The sequence below is a fragment of the Aquarana catesbeiana genome, linkage group LG05 (genome assembly GCF_042186555.1).
Source record: "Aquarana catesbeiana isolate 2022-GZ linkage group LG05, ASM4218655v1, whole genome shotgun sequence".
In the NCBI taxonomy this organism is placed as follows: Eukaryota; Metazoa; Chordata; class Amphibia; order Anura; family Ranidae; genus Aquarana; species Aquarana catesbeiana.
The window spans coordinates 57,030,884-57,044,120 of record NC_133328.1 but is presented as its reverse complement, the minus strand read 5'-3'; the positions used below and the strand labels follow the sequence as shown (position 1 = coordinate 57,044,120).

The window sequence follows — 13,237 nt, the reverse complement described above, 5'->3', positions numbered from 1 at the left end:
CACAGTTAAAATGGTTGCAGCCAGACTCAGTGGAGGGAGATTTCTGCAGCATATTTGGCAAGTACAGAATCACAGTATATATAGAATAATATGCAAAGTGGTTGGAGGGAAGCTTCAGAATGATGTTTTTATTACAAATTATGTGAGCAGACTGCGGTTCCTCTTTAAGCAGTAGTAGCCCTACCCCTTGGCAGGAATGGAAACCAAATAAAGGGGTACATAGGATCTCTGAATATTTGAAAATAATTGAAATGCAATTCTCTGCATAATTCTTTTCTTCTGTTGACTTTTTTATACAACCCCAGTTCCAAAAATGTTGGGACGCTGTGCACAAAAAAACAGGATGCAATGATTTCCAAATCTCAAACCTATCTTTTATTCACAATAAATGTACCATTTAAAAAAAAAATAAGTTATTTTGAAATTGATGGCAGCAACACATCTAAAAAAGATTGGCGGAGGGCAACAAAAAGCGAGCAAGTGGTACTAACAAGGAAGAGCTGGAAAAACATTTTTTTAAAACTAATTTAGGTTAATTGGCAACGGGGTCAGTAACATGACTGATGTAAAAAGATTATCTTAGATAGTCAGTGTCTTAGACAAATGCCCTGTTTGCATGAGACCTGAACGAAGGTCCATAACTCTGTATGGACCTGGAGGAATATTGGCGCCTGTGCATTGCAATATCGATCCACTGATACCAGTTGCATTGCTTTGCAAGCTTCAGTGCAAAACATTTTAATGCACATTTTTGCTTTTTGCTCTATTTTTAGGCACTGTGCCAATTTGTAGAGGCTGATCTGCTGACGGCCTAATGATTTACTGCTGCTCAGGGGCCCTCGGCTTCAGCAAAATGGCAGCCTCCAGCAAGAGGAAACGGGAGCAATGCTGGAAGCAATTTACAGCACACGCTAATTTTGGTAATCCTTATTAATATGGAATGTCTTGCTAAAGAACATTATTTTTTTATCCAGTTGTTATGGGTAAAGTTCAATGTTAAACTTTAGTGCAGAGCATGCAATAAAGCGGAACTAAAACCATCAAATTAACAACTTAAAAAAAAAAAAACTGTTACATTCCCGGCATTCTGAAAATGCTAAGAACCCTTTCACCATGAGCCGCGTTAGCAGTAAAGCGACGCTAGTTTTAGCGGCGCTTTTTAGCCGCTAGCGGGGCACTTTTAGCCCCTGCTAGTGGCCGAAGAAAGGATTAATAATGCCCGTGTATCGCCGCTGCGCTTTTCAGGTGCTTTGGCAGCGGTGCCCATTTATTTCAGTGGGCAGGAGCGGTGTATACCCCTCCACCGCCCCAAAGATGCTGCTTGCAGGACTTTTTTTTTCTAACGTCCTGCCAGCGCAGCGCCCCAGTGTGAATGTACTCGGGCTTTCACACTGGGGAGCATTGAGAGACGTTTATTTTTATCGCTAAAATGCCTGAAAAATGCCTCTAGTGTAAAAGGGGTCTTACTGTAACATTTGCTTGAGCTCTCCACCAAACTATCAAACCATCAAATGGCTGGTGTCAAAACGTGCAGCACCACGGCAGTTGCGGATCAAACAAAAGATGGCGGCTTCCTTGGCTGAAAAGGATAGCTAGGAGGCTTTAGTTCCACTTTTGACTTTATAACCAACCAAGGCCTTGTTTACATAAGGGCTGGTAAAAACAAGCAGTTGAGACTTGGTTTAACTGCCGTCCCACCTAAACGATATGTACACATGCCACTGCAAATTGAATGCAGTTTGTTGAGCCTGATATATTATATATAATCTCTCTCTATAGCCCTCAAAGATGGCAAAGAACTAGATGAGGTTGGGGAGGAGGGTTGGGTGGGAGCTGGCAAAGTTGTGTTTTTTTTTTTTTTTTTCCTATTAACAAGCTGGTGATTGGTTGCTAGGCGGTCTGAACAACCAATCACCAGCTTGTTAATAGGAAAAGGTAACTTTGGCAGGTCCTGCTCCCCTGTCCAGTGCTGTGCTTGGCTGGAAGTCTCTCTGAATGCGAAATCTGTGAAAGTGCCCCTCGTTTGTTTTCGTTTTTTTTAATGCTATATTATACAGTAGCATTACAATATTTGCTTAACAAGGAGGTAGTGATGTGTACAGTGCCTATAGTAAGCCAATCCTATTTTATCCTTATTTTAGTTATCACAGTCAGATCAATGAAATCTGCTTTGTGTTATTATTTGTTAGGGGTGGAATTAGAGCCGGGTAGGGTAGAGCGGAGAGAGGGCACAAGAGATCCATGCATGCCCGTTCATACTTGCACATGTTTCTGCTGCAACATCTTCTTCAAAAAGACTTGACTATATTTTGCCAGTTCAGATTTATGTAGGTCAATGCAGAAAAAAAAGGGGGTTTTCCTACACGTGCTTTTGAGGGTTTTGGTGCATATGTACCATGTAAAATGCATGAACAGGAAACATGTCAATGCAAGGGTAATAAGCTCAGCGACTATCAGTGCATGGAAAATGGCCATCAGCAATGCATATTCCCTACACTTTATGGTATAAACATACATGTTAAAGGGTCCTAATGCATACAATCCCATTCCCTAAAGTGTGCTCAGTCCTTGTTGAGCGGAGACATGCGATGTGTGCTGTCCATGGGCTTTCCGAAGATGTATGTAGGCCAAGTCTCTCACCTTCCATGGAAGGAGAAGTTTGTGCTTTATCCAGAATGGGCTCTTCATGGCGGCGGTGACGCATCCTTTTAATCACAATTCTAATCTTTCACACAAATATGATCTTGTTGTAGCAACACTTCTGCTCTTTGTAATCTCCCTTCTAAGTAAACATTGAGGAAGTTGTTGAAATCAAACGCATGCAACCACTTCCAAAGAATGTATTACAAAAAGAGAAAGAGGCTTCTAAAATAATATGGGGGAGGGTGCTGGTCCTCCGGGACATTTCAGGACAAGGATCAGCTTTCCTTATATACAGTGCCTTGCAAAAGTATTCACCCCCCCTTTTTTTTTTTGTGTTTTGTTGCCTCACAACCTGGAATTAACATGGATTGTTTGGGGATTTGCATCATTTAATTTACAGAACATGCGCCCACAACTTTGAAGATATATATATATAATTTTGTTTATTGTAAAGCAAACAACAAATAGGACAAAATAACAGAAAAAGTCAATGTGCATAACTATTCACCCCCCTAAAGTCAATACTTTGTAGAGCCACCTTTTGCGGCTATCACAGCTCCAAGTCACTTTGGATAAGTCTCTATGAGCTTGCCACATCTTACCACTGGGATTTTTGCCTATTCCTCCTTGCAAAACTGCTCCAGCTCCTGGTTTGAGCTTGTGAACAGCAATCTTTAAGTTTGACCACAGATTTTCTATTGGATTGAGGTCTGGGCTTTGACTAGGCCATTCCAACACATTTACATGTTTCCCCTTAAACCACTCAAGTGTTGCTTTAGCAGTGTGTTTGGGGTCATTGTCCTGCTGGAAGGTGAAGCTTCGTCCTAGCCTCAAATCACACACAGAGTGGTACAGGTTTTGCTCAAGAATATCCCTGTATTTAGCACCATCCATCTTTACCTCAACTCTGACCAGTTTCCCAGTCCCGACTGCTGAAAAACATCCCCACAGCACGATGCTGCCACCACCATGTTTCACTGTGGGGATGGTGTTCTTTGGGTGATGTGATGTGTTGGGTTTGTGCCAGACATAGCGTTTTCTTTGATGGCCAAAAAGTTCAATTTTAGTCTCATCAGACCAGAGCACCTTCCTTCATACATTTTGGGAGTCTCCCACATGCCTTTTCACAAACTTAAAACGTGCCATTTTGTTTTTTGGTGAAAGTAATGGCTTTATTCTGGCCACTCACATCCTATGTACAGATACTCCAGTCTCTGCTGTGGATCTCTGCAGCTCCTCCAGGGTTACCTTAGGTCTCTGTGCTGCCTCTCTGATTAATGCCCACCTTGCCCGGTCAGGTGAGTTTTGGTGTGCGGCCGTCTCTTGGCAGGTTTGCCGTTGTGCCATGTTCTTTCCATTTGGTTATGATAGATTTGATGGTGCTCCTAGGGATCATCAAAGATTTGGATGTTTTTTTTTATAACCTAACCCTGACTTGTACTTCTCAACAACATTGTCCCTTACTTGTTTGGAGAGTTCCTTGGTCTTCATGCAGTGTTTGGTTAGTGGTGCCTCTTGCTTAGGTGTTGCAGGCCTCTGGGGCCTTTCAAAAAGGTGTGTCTATGTAATGACAGATCATGTGACACTTGGATTGCAAACAGGTGGACATCATTTCACTAATTATGGTGACTTCTGAAGGTAATTGGTTGCACCAGAGCTTTTTATGGGCTTCATAATCAAAGGGGGTGAATACATACGCACATGCCAATTATCAGTTTTTTATTTCTGAAAATAGTTTTATGTATATATTTTTCTAATTTTACTTCAACCAACTTAGACTATTGTGTTCTGATCCATCACATATAATTCAGATTAAAAAAAAAACATTGAACTAAAGGCTGTAATGTAACCAAATAGGTAAAAAGCCAAAGGGGTGAATACCAGTGTTAATTTTGTCGACTAAAATACGACTAAAGCAATTGAGATGACTAAAATGGGACTAAAACTAAATTGAAATTTGACTTCAAAATGAACACTGGTCTGTAGTGTATGTTCATAGCTCAAATAATATGAGATTTTTCACTCCAGCAGTGTACTGTATAATGAGTTTGGAAATTGTAGAGAAATGTTAATGCATTACAATTTAATTACAACAATTAGATTTTAGCTGACTAAAATTAGTTTTAGTCAACTAAAATGCACTGGAAATTTAGTCGACTAAATACGACTAAAACAATTGCAGAAGACTAAAATGGGACTAAAAACTATAATGCCATTTTAGTCCTAAGACTACGACTAAAACTAAATCAAAATTTGCTGCCAAAATGAACACTGGTGAATAGTTTTGCAAGGCACTGTAATGTGGGTCCCCACACACAGGGGAGGGCTGGATGGACCTCTGAAATAAGACATCAGCCACTGAGGGAGTGCATTGTTTTCAGTTGGAGGATTTCCAGATTTTCATTATAATTATGAGCAGTAAAGCATTGTGTAGCACTTCAAAGCAGGAAGCAGAAACTGCATATGTAATGTGTTTCTTATCTCTTCTCCTTTTTATTAGACTTCATGACTACAGGCGCTTGGGGTTGTACAATGTAAAATTTGGGAGTGTTTCTCCACCAAGTGAGCTGTGTAAAGTCACTCATAGAAATCAACAGCAGTACACTGGTAGATGCTGGTACTTGTGTAAACACATGTGTATGGATGATCACCCCTGAGCATTCTGTATCCAGAGTTCTATGTCTGTACGCATCCGTGTGTACCTGTGTACCTGCGTGCAGCCATTGATTTCTATGAGCAGCTGGCTGTACACAGCAGCTGGGGATCCCAGAGAGGGAAATATTCCCAAATTCTATATTTTATGGCACAAAGTGCTTGTTTGTATGAGGCCTTACCCTCCCAAGGATTTAAACCCATCTCCAGGAAGAAAATTAGTTTTCCCCTGCAGTGGGTCAATTCCTGCACTGCACGTGTTCACTGCTCATTTATGTCTAGGGGAGAGGAGAAGGCAGATGTACTTACCTGATCCTCCCAGCACAAGACTGGGAGAGGTGTCCTCTAGTCCTAACATACCTAGCGGACAGCTCTGCTCCTCTATAGATGCATCGTTTTACATACGCTCTATTACCTAAAGTATTGGGACACATGAACTTTATATATATATATATATAAATAATGAGTTGGTCCACCCTTTGTAGCTATAACAGTTTCAACTCTTCTGGGAAGGCTGTCCACAAGGTTTAGGAGTGTGTCTATGGGAATGCTTTGATCATTCTTCCAGAAGAGCATTTGTGAGGTCAGGCACTGATGTTGGATGAGAAGGGCTGGCTGGCAGTCTCTAGTCTAATTAATCCCAAAGGTGTTCTATTGGGTTGAGATCAGGACTCTGTGCAGGCCAGTCAAGTTCCTCCACCGCAAACTCCCTCATCCATGTCTTTATGGACCTTGCTTTGTGCACTGGTCCAAATCATTTGGTGGCGGGGGGATTATGGTGTGGGGTTGTTTTTCTGGGGTTGGGTTTGGCCCCTTAGTTCCAGTGAAGGGAACTCTTAAGGCATCAGCATACCAACATTTTGGCCAATTTCATGTTTCCAACTTTGTGGGAACAGTTTGGGGATGGCCCCTTCCTGTTCCAACATGACTAGCTGCAGAGGTACACAAAGTGGGTAGCAGCTGGGTGGAGTAAAAGTGTGTGGGTTTTGCACCCCTCAACTGCTAGTGTGAATGAACCCCCAAAGGTAGCCATACACTATGTGATCTGATTGAACAATCTTCTCACCATCTACCATCAGCTACATAGCACAGGGGCCTACCTGATTTATTGCAGATTGAATAGATTGTCCAGAGGTATCCTCCTATTAAAGTAATACCTCGGATTGTGAGTAACACAGTTTACGAGCATTTCGCAATACGAGCTATTTTTTAAATAAAATTTTTAAAAAATTTGACTCGATTTGTGAGCATTGTCTTGCAAGATAAGCAGGATTCAAGCCTCTGGGGTGTGCAGTACCGCATGTGGCCAGAGGTGCGGGGGGTGCCGTTGATGTTTAGAGACGCTCCGGTTCCCAAGTGTCTCTGGCGCCCCCACACCTCTGGCCACATGCAGTACTGCATACACCAGCAGTGGCACTTGAACGCATTATCTCCTAGATTATAAGCTCTAACGAGCAGGGCCCTCTGATAACTCCTGTGTTGAATTGTATTGTACTTGTATTGTCTGCCCTCATGTTGTAAAGCGATGCGTAAACTGTCGGCACTATATAAATTCTGTATAATAATAATTATCTGAGTTTCCATTGATTCCTATGGGGAAATTTGCTTTGATATATGATTGCTTTGGATTACAAGCATACTTCTGGAACAAATTATGCTTGTAATCCAAGGTACTACTGTAAATGGTTTTAGTAACTCTACAGCAGATTGTACATTCAGATTGTATAGTGTGCCCAGTTTAAGAGAACAGATATTAGCAGTTTTGATGACTTGAACGATCGGATTGCTCTAGACGACATTGTGGTGTAAAAAAAGATCTTATTTTACAATGTGATATAATACAGAGAGAGAGATTTACCAAAACTGGAGCCCGCTGTGCATAGTCGCTGATCAGCTTCTAGGTTTTGAGCTCCATTCACATTTGTGCGACTTGTCATGTGACTTTGGACACCATGTATTTCAGTAGGGGCTGTTCAAATCTATGTGACCTAAAGGTTCCTACACTACTTTTCATGCGACTTTAGTATCAGACTGCAATGTAAAGTCTCAAAAGACCCGTGAAAGTCATATCTTAATGTTATCAGTGCGACAGTTGTACAACAGTCAAAGTTGCATCCAAGTCGCATCCATTCAATGTTGCATCTAAGTGGCAATGTAAATCGCACGACTTTGGAGTGGTACAAATGTGAATGGAGCCTTCTTGTCAAAGCTTACCTGGACAAGCTGAAGTTAAAATCTGAATACTATGCACTAGATCTATACTGCACGATTCTGGATAAAATGAGATTTTTTATTTATTTATTTATTTTTTTTTTTTTTGCTTAGAGTAAAGATCACGATTTCTGAACTTTTTGAAATAAAAAAAAAAAAAAAAAAAAAGATTTACATTCCCTGAACATTAGGTAATCAAACAACATGGCAGTAAAATAAGACATAAAACTCTTTGCTTCAGTCAAAACGGGGAATGGGGCCGAGTCCTGCATTTGGCCTCTATGGACGTCTTATGCTGGACTGGGGAGCGCGCCCGCAAGGTAACCCCCTCGGAGAGCGCTTCTCCTAGGGGGTTATCTAATGTGGGGAGGAGCCGCAAGAGCTGCAGATGGGACTCCAGAGATGGATGTTCGGGGCCACTCTGTGCAAAACAAGTTGCACAGTGGAGGCAAGTATGACATGTTTGTTTTTTGTTGTTTTTTTTTGTTTTTAAAAACCAACCCTTTAGTATCACTTTAAGGGTTAATGGGTTAAACAAAGGAACAGTTTAATAAAGACAAAAAAATTTTTTTACTTGACAAGGTTGCTTTAAACTGACTTCATTTACAGACTGAAGTTCATCCCTTTGCTCTGTAATTAATAAATAGAAAGATACAATATTTTGTTTTATCACTCCTTCAGTGCTGAGCAATGTTGTTGATAAACATTGCCAGCTGTATTTTTTTTTGGTCAGCTGTGAGCAGGGGAACTGCTCTGCACTTGTTACATGAATCGTGGAAATGCTGGATTAAGTGTGTGTGTGTGTGTGTGTGTGTGTGTGTGTGTGTGTCGAATCGATCTCAAACTTTTAACGATTATTCGTGCAGCTCTACTATGCACAGCTGCACCAGATTCTGTGTTCACCAGTGTTGGTAAATCTCCCCAAATGTGTATCATATAACTTTTTTTTTTTCTTCTACATTCTCTGTGTGATATGTTCTCTTGGTTCTCACGGCGTTCTAGAGATCGTCTTACCACGTCGGGTTTTCACACGCCCATGCTTACCTTCTCCAATCCTGCGCTATGTGAAGCAAACATTGTGGCTTCTCCGCTTCTTTCAAGAGAGGATTTTCAAGGACTTAGCGGCAGATTTTTACCGGGATCATACTTGGTCACACGTGAATAGAAGTGAAAGTCTTCTCTATGAAAACATTCTGAGTAAACAGTTGGCTCGGGCTGTATAGGCTTTACACTGGAGTCCAAATATCAGATTCTCTCCCTTCCACAATGCAACACACCCAGACCTGCCGGCTCTACGATTACAATCGATGAGGATATGAATAACGTGTTTATCAGAAAACATAAACACATAAAAATAGACTCAACTCTTTCCGAACACTTGGATACTGTTTTTCCTGCGGCCAAGTGATGATGTTTATTACACGGATCTGAGCCAATAATAACACTTTGCCTATAAAGACTGCACCCCGAGGAAAGAACGGATCGTTAAGGAGGAACTCCAGTTTAAGCAAAAAAACCTCCTATAATTTTTAATGGCAGATCTAGATAAAGCGGTGTTAAACCCATAACCAAAAATGTATAATATTGCAGCTTAACATCTATTGGATGTGGTGGCTGCATTATTTTCTTTCTTTTATATCCCTCTGTTTTCACCTGGTGATCTGGCCAATAGCACACCTCCTGTATTAGTGGGTCCCCACTCTGGAGGAATGAGCACAGGAGGCACAGCGGCATGGTCAGTCTGGGGGGGAGGGGGGGTGTTAAATGCATTAACAGATTTAAATACACAAATTGAAGCCAAACTGCAGCTAACACTTTATAATCAGTTACAGCAAATCACTTCTTCCTTCTGGGATCTATGTAAACAATGCAGATTGCCGTTCTGTCGGGGGGAGGAGGAGGAGGGCATGAATCCTGTGTTCCTGCGAAGGACACAGATCTATGCCTTCTCTTTAGTAAAAGCTCTTCCGACACTGTAAATAAAACACTGGCTAGGCGCACATTTAACCCTTTGATTGCCCTTGATGTTAACCCCTTCCCAGACCATGTCATAGTATAGTGGCGGTGCATATTTTTTAGCACGGATCACTGTATTGGTTTTGCTGGTTCCCAAAAAAGTGTCAGGTGTCCGAATTGTCCGCCGCAATATCTGTCCCGCTATATGTCTCTGATCGCCACCTTTACTAGTAAAATAAATAAATAGATGAAAATGCCATAAAAATATCTCCTAGTTTATAGATGCTATAACTTTTGTGCAAACCAATCAATATACGCTTATTGGGATTTTTTTTTTTTTTTTTACCAAAAAGCAGAATACATATTGGCCTAAATTGATGAAATTCGATTTTATTTTTTATAGTGTGTGTGTGTGTATATATATATATGTGTGTGTGTGTGTGTGTGTGTGTGTGTGTGTGTGTGTGTGTGTGTGTGTGTGTATATATAATAAAAATATACATACATACATACATACATACTAGAGCTGCACAATTAATCGTCAAGAATCTTGACTAAAGTGTTTCACAATTCTTTCTATACAAAGAATTCTCTCTGCTCTTCTGAAGCCACAGCCATCAAAAGAAAGGAAGAGAAAAACTGAGCAGTCTGCCAGGAAACAAAACCTTCTTTATCAGTTGAACTTAAGTATAAACATTGTAACAATTTGTCAATGGAATAGACTTTGTGTGCAAGTGAAAAAAGTTTTAACACTAAACCTTTTTCTGACATCTGTTGGTTTCAAGTTAAAATCATTTTTTTTTTTGCTAGAAAATTACATATATATATATTTAGTAGACACCTTAGAGAATAAAATGGTGGTTGTTGCAATATTTTATGTCACACTGTATTTTTTTGGAAAAAATTACTTTAATGAATTTAAAAAAAAAACTAACCAGTAAAGTTAGCCCATTTTTTTGTATACTGTGAAATATTTTATTTCGCAGGAATCGTGAGAGAATCGTGATATTTTTATTCTAAGCAAAAATCGTGATTCTCATTTTGGCCAGAATCATGCAGCTCTAATACATACATACATACATACATACATACATACATTAATTAGGTGTATATAATTTTTGTTTTATAGCGCAAAAAATAAAAGCCGCAGAGGTGATCAGATACCACCCAAAAAAATGCTCTATTTGTGGGGGGAAAAAGATATACATTTTATTTGGGTACAGCGTCACATGACTGCGCAATGGTCAGTTAAAGTAACAGTGCCGTATCGCAAAAAAATGGCCTGGTCATGAAGGGGTAAACCCTCCGGAGCTGAAGTGGTTAAAGTGATTGTAAAGGCTGTGAAAAAAAAAAAATTTTATACTTGCCTTGCTCTGTGCATTGGTTTTGCACAGAGCAGCCCTGATTCTCTTCTTTTTGGGTCTCCTGCTGGTGGTCCTGCCCCCCCCCCCCTCCTCCTTGCTGATTGCTCCCAATAGCAAACCTCTTGCTGTGGGGGTACTCGAGTAGGCTCGCTCCTGTGAATGGACGTTGTCCATTCACACACACAACAGGGCTTAGCCCTGCCCCCGCTCTCTCTCCTCATTGGCTCAATGGTTCTTGCTGTTGTGTGAGCCAATGAGGAGAGACAGAGACCTGGGAGAGCCGCTGCTCTCATGCACATCACTGGATCGATGTCAGGCTCAGGTAAGTATAAGGAGGGGCTGGGTGGGGAGCTGCACCCAGAAGGTTTTTTTTTAAGAAAACTTCTGCCTTTAGAACCACTTTAAATATGCCGCATATACAGGAAATTATTGATGTGCCAAAAATATAGAGGGGGAATTCAGAATATTTCTGCCTATACTTTTCTGGTGCTGTGTCCATTTATGAAAAACACACTAAAACAAAAAAAAACCCTTTTTAGTAATTTTCCTGACATGTGGCAGATTGCAGGTAGTTCTTAACAACACCACTTTATTTTTTTAACATGAAATTGCTGGAGTCAGCTTGGAGTGGCACACATGGGAGAGCGGTGATGAGGGAATGTATACATTATTAAAGGGTTATGAAGCGGAACATTTCTAAAGCATAGGAAAATGCCGCAGCACACAGTATCGGCAATCCATTATTAATCGGTGTCTGATGGAGAAGGCGATGTTTGTTTGGTGTCGGCGTTGCAGGTACCTTCGGGTGTTCTTGTGACAAGAGACGGACATGAAAGCGGGTGGAACGCAGTGTTCTGTTTTCATGAGTTTGATTGAAACAGCTTTGGCTTTCATTGTTTTATTTGCATTGAATTTTGTGTGTCTTGTCTGCGTCGGACGAGCTCTCGCCAAACATTATGCGGGATGATGTAATGCGGCTGAGTCACTCCTGATACAGCGATCGTCCTCTTGTCTGCTGAGAAAGCGAGTCTTGAAGGATTACTTGGAGAAATGATGGCTTGTTTTATTATCCGGCTATTTTAGGCTGTTGGAAGCCGCCCGCCGCGTACTGCAGTAGGACTGCCAACAGAATGTTAGTAGCGTGTAGGAAAATTGCTCCCCTTGGGATCGGCGCCTGGTTGCCAATATAATATTGGTGTTTTCCTTATGGACACTTCCCCTAGGGGTTGTCCAGATTACAGACCAGGGAATGTGACTTCAGATTTTGTCTTCTTTTCATGGAATGACCAGTTGCAGGCCAAGATTATACAATTGGAAGCTTGCCAGTAGTGACCAATCACATGCCAGCTCTTGGCTTTCTGATGCAATTTATCCACTTGAAGATCAGGCCTTTCTGACCACTTTTTGTTTACATGTAAAAATCTGCTTTTTTTTTTTTTTAAACCTTCGTGTTTTCACCTTAATGCATCAAGATGAAAAAACACCTGGCAGTGACGGCTCTTGATTGAATAGATTGATAGCAGTGCAGCCATTGGCTCCTGCTGTCAATCAAATCCAATGACACGGAGGCGGGGCCGAATCGTACGTTCAGCAGCTATGGACGCCGAATGCTGGACTCAGGAGCGCGCCCGCAAGGTTACCTCCTCGGGAGAGCGCTTCTCCTAGGGGGTTATCTGATGTGGGGAGGAGCCGCCGGGGGACCCCAGAAGAGCAGGTTCGGGGGCCACTCTGTGCAAAACGAGCTGCACAGTGGAGGTAAGTATGATATGTTTTTTTATTTTAAAAGGGGGGAAAAAAAAACGAGCCCTTACAATCACTTTAAAACCAGCAAACATAATATATTTTTTTAGCAGAGGCCTTAGAGAAAAAAATGGTGGGTTTTGCAATTTTTTATGTCGCGTTGTATTTGCGTAGCGGTTTTTCAAACGCACATTTTTTGAAAAAAAAATACATTTTAAAGGAATTGTGAATTCTCAAGGTTTTTCACCTTTAATACATTCTATGCATTAAGGTGAAAAACCTTCTTTGCAGGTGCCCTCAGAACCCCCTCTTTTTCTTACCTGAGCCCATCCATTCCAGCGATGAGCATGAGCGCAGCGGCTCCGGCTACTGTCTCTGTCCTCATTGGATAGATTGATAGCAGGGAGAGCCATTGGCTCCCGCTGCTGTCAATCAAATCCAGTGATACAGGGGCGGGGGGACGGGGCCAAGCCCAGGGATTCTGGCGCGCACCTCTACGAGTGCCCCCATGGAAAGTGATTTCTCTGGTGCAGGCACCCAGTGAAGGGGAGGAGCCAGGATCGTCGGCGGGGAACCCCAGAAGAGAAGGATCGGGGCTGCTCTGTGCAAAACCCTTGCAAAGAGCAGGTAATTATAACCTGTTTGTAAAAAAGGTTAATTAACCTTCACAA

The 13,237-nt window shown here is 41.5% G+C and overlaps 1 protein-coding gene across 1 annotated transcript in view; it reads left to right on the top strand.

Moving 5' to 3' along the window:
- LOC141144264 (phosphatidylinositol 5-phosphate 4-kinase type-2 alpha) overlaps nucleotides 1–13,237 on the top strand; it is a 196,642-nt gene that overhangs the window by 34,923 nt on the left and 148,482 nt on the right. The window lies entirely within an intron of this gene.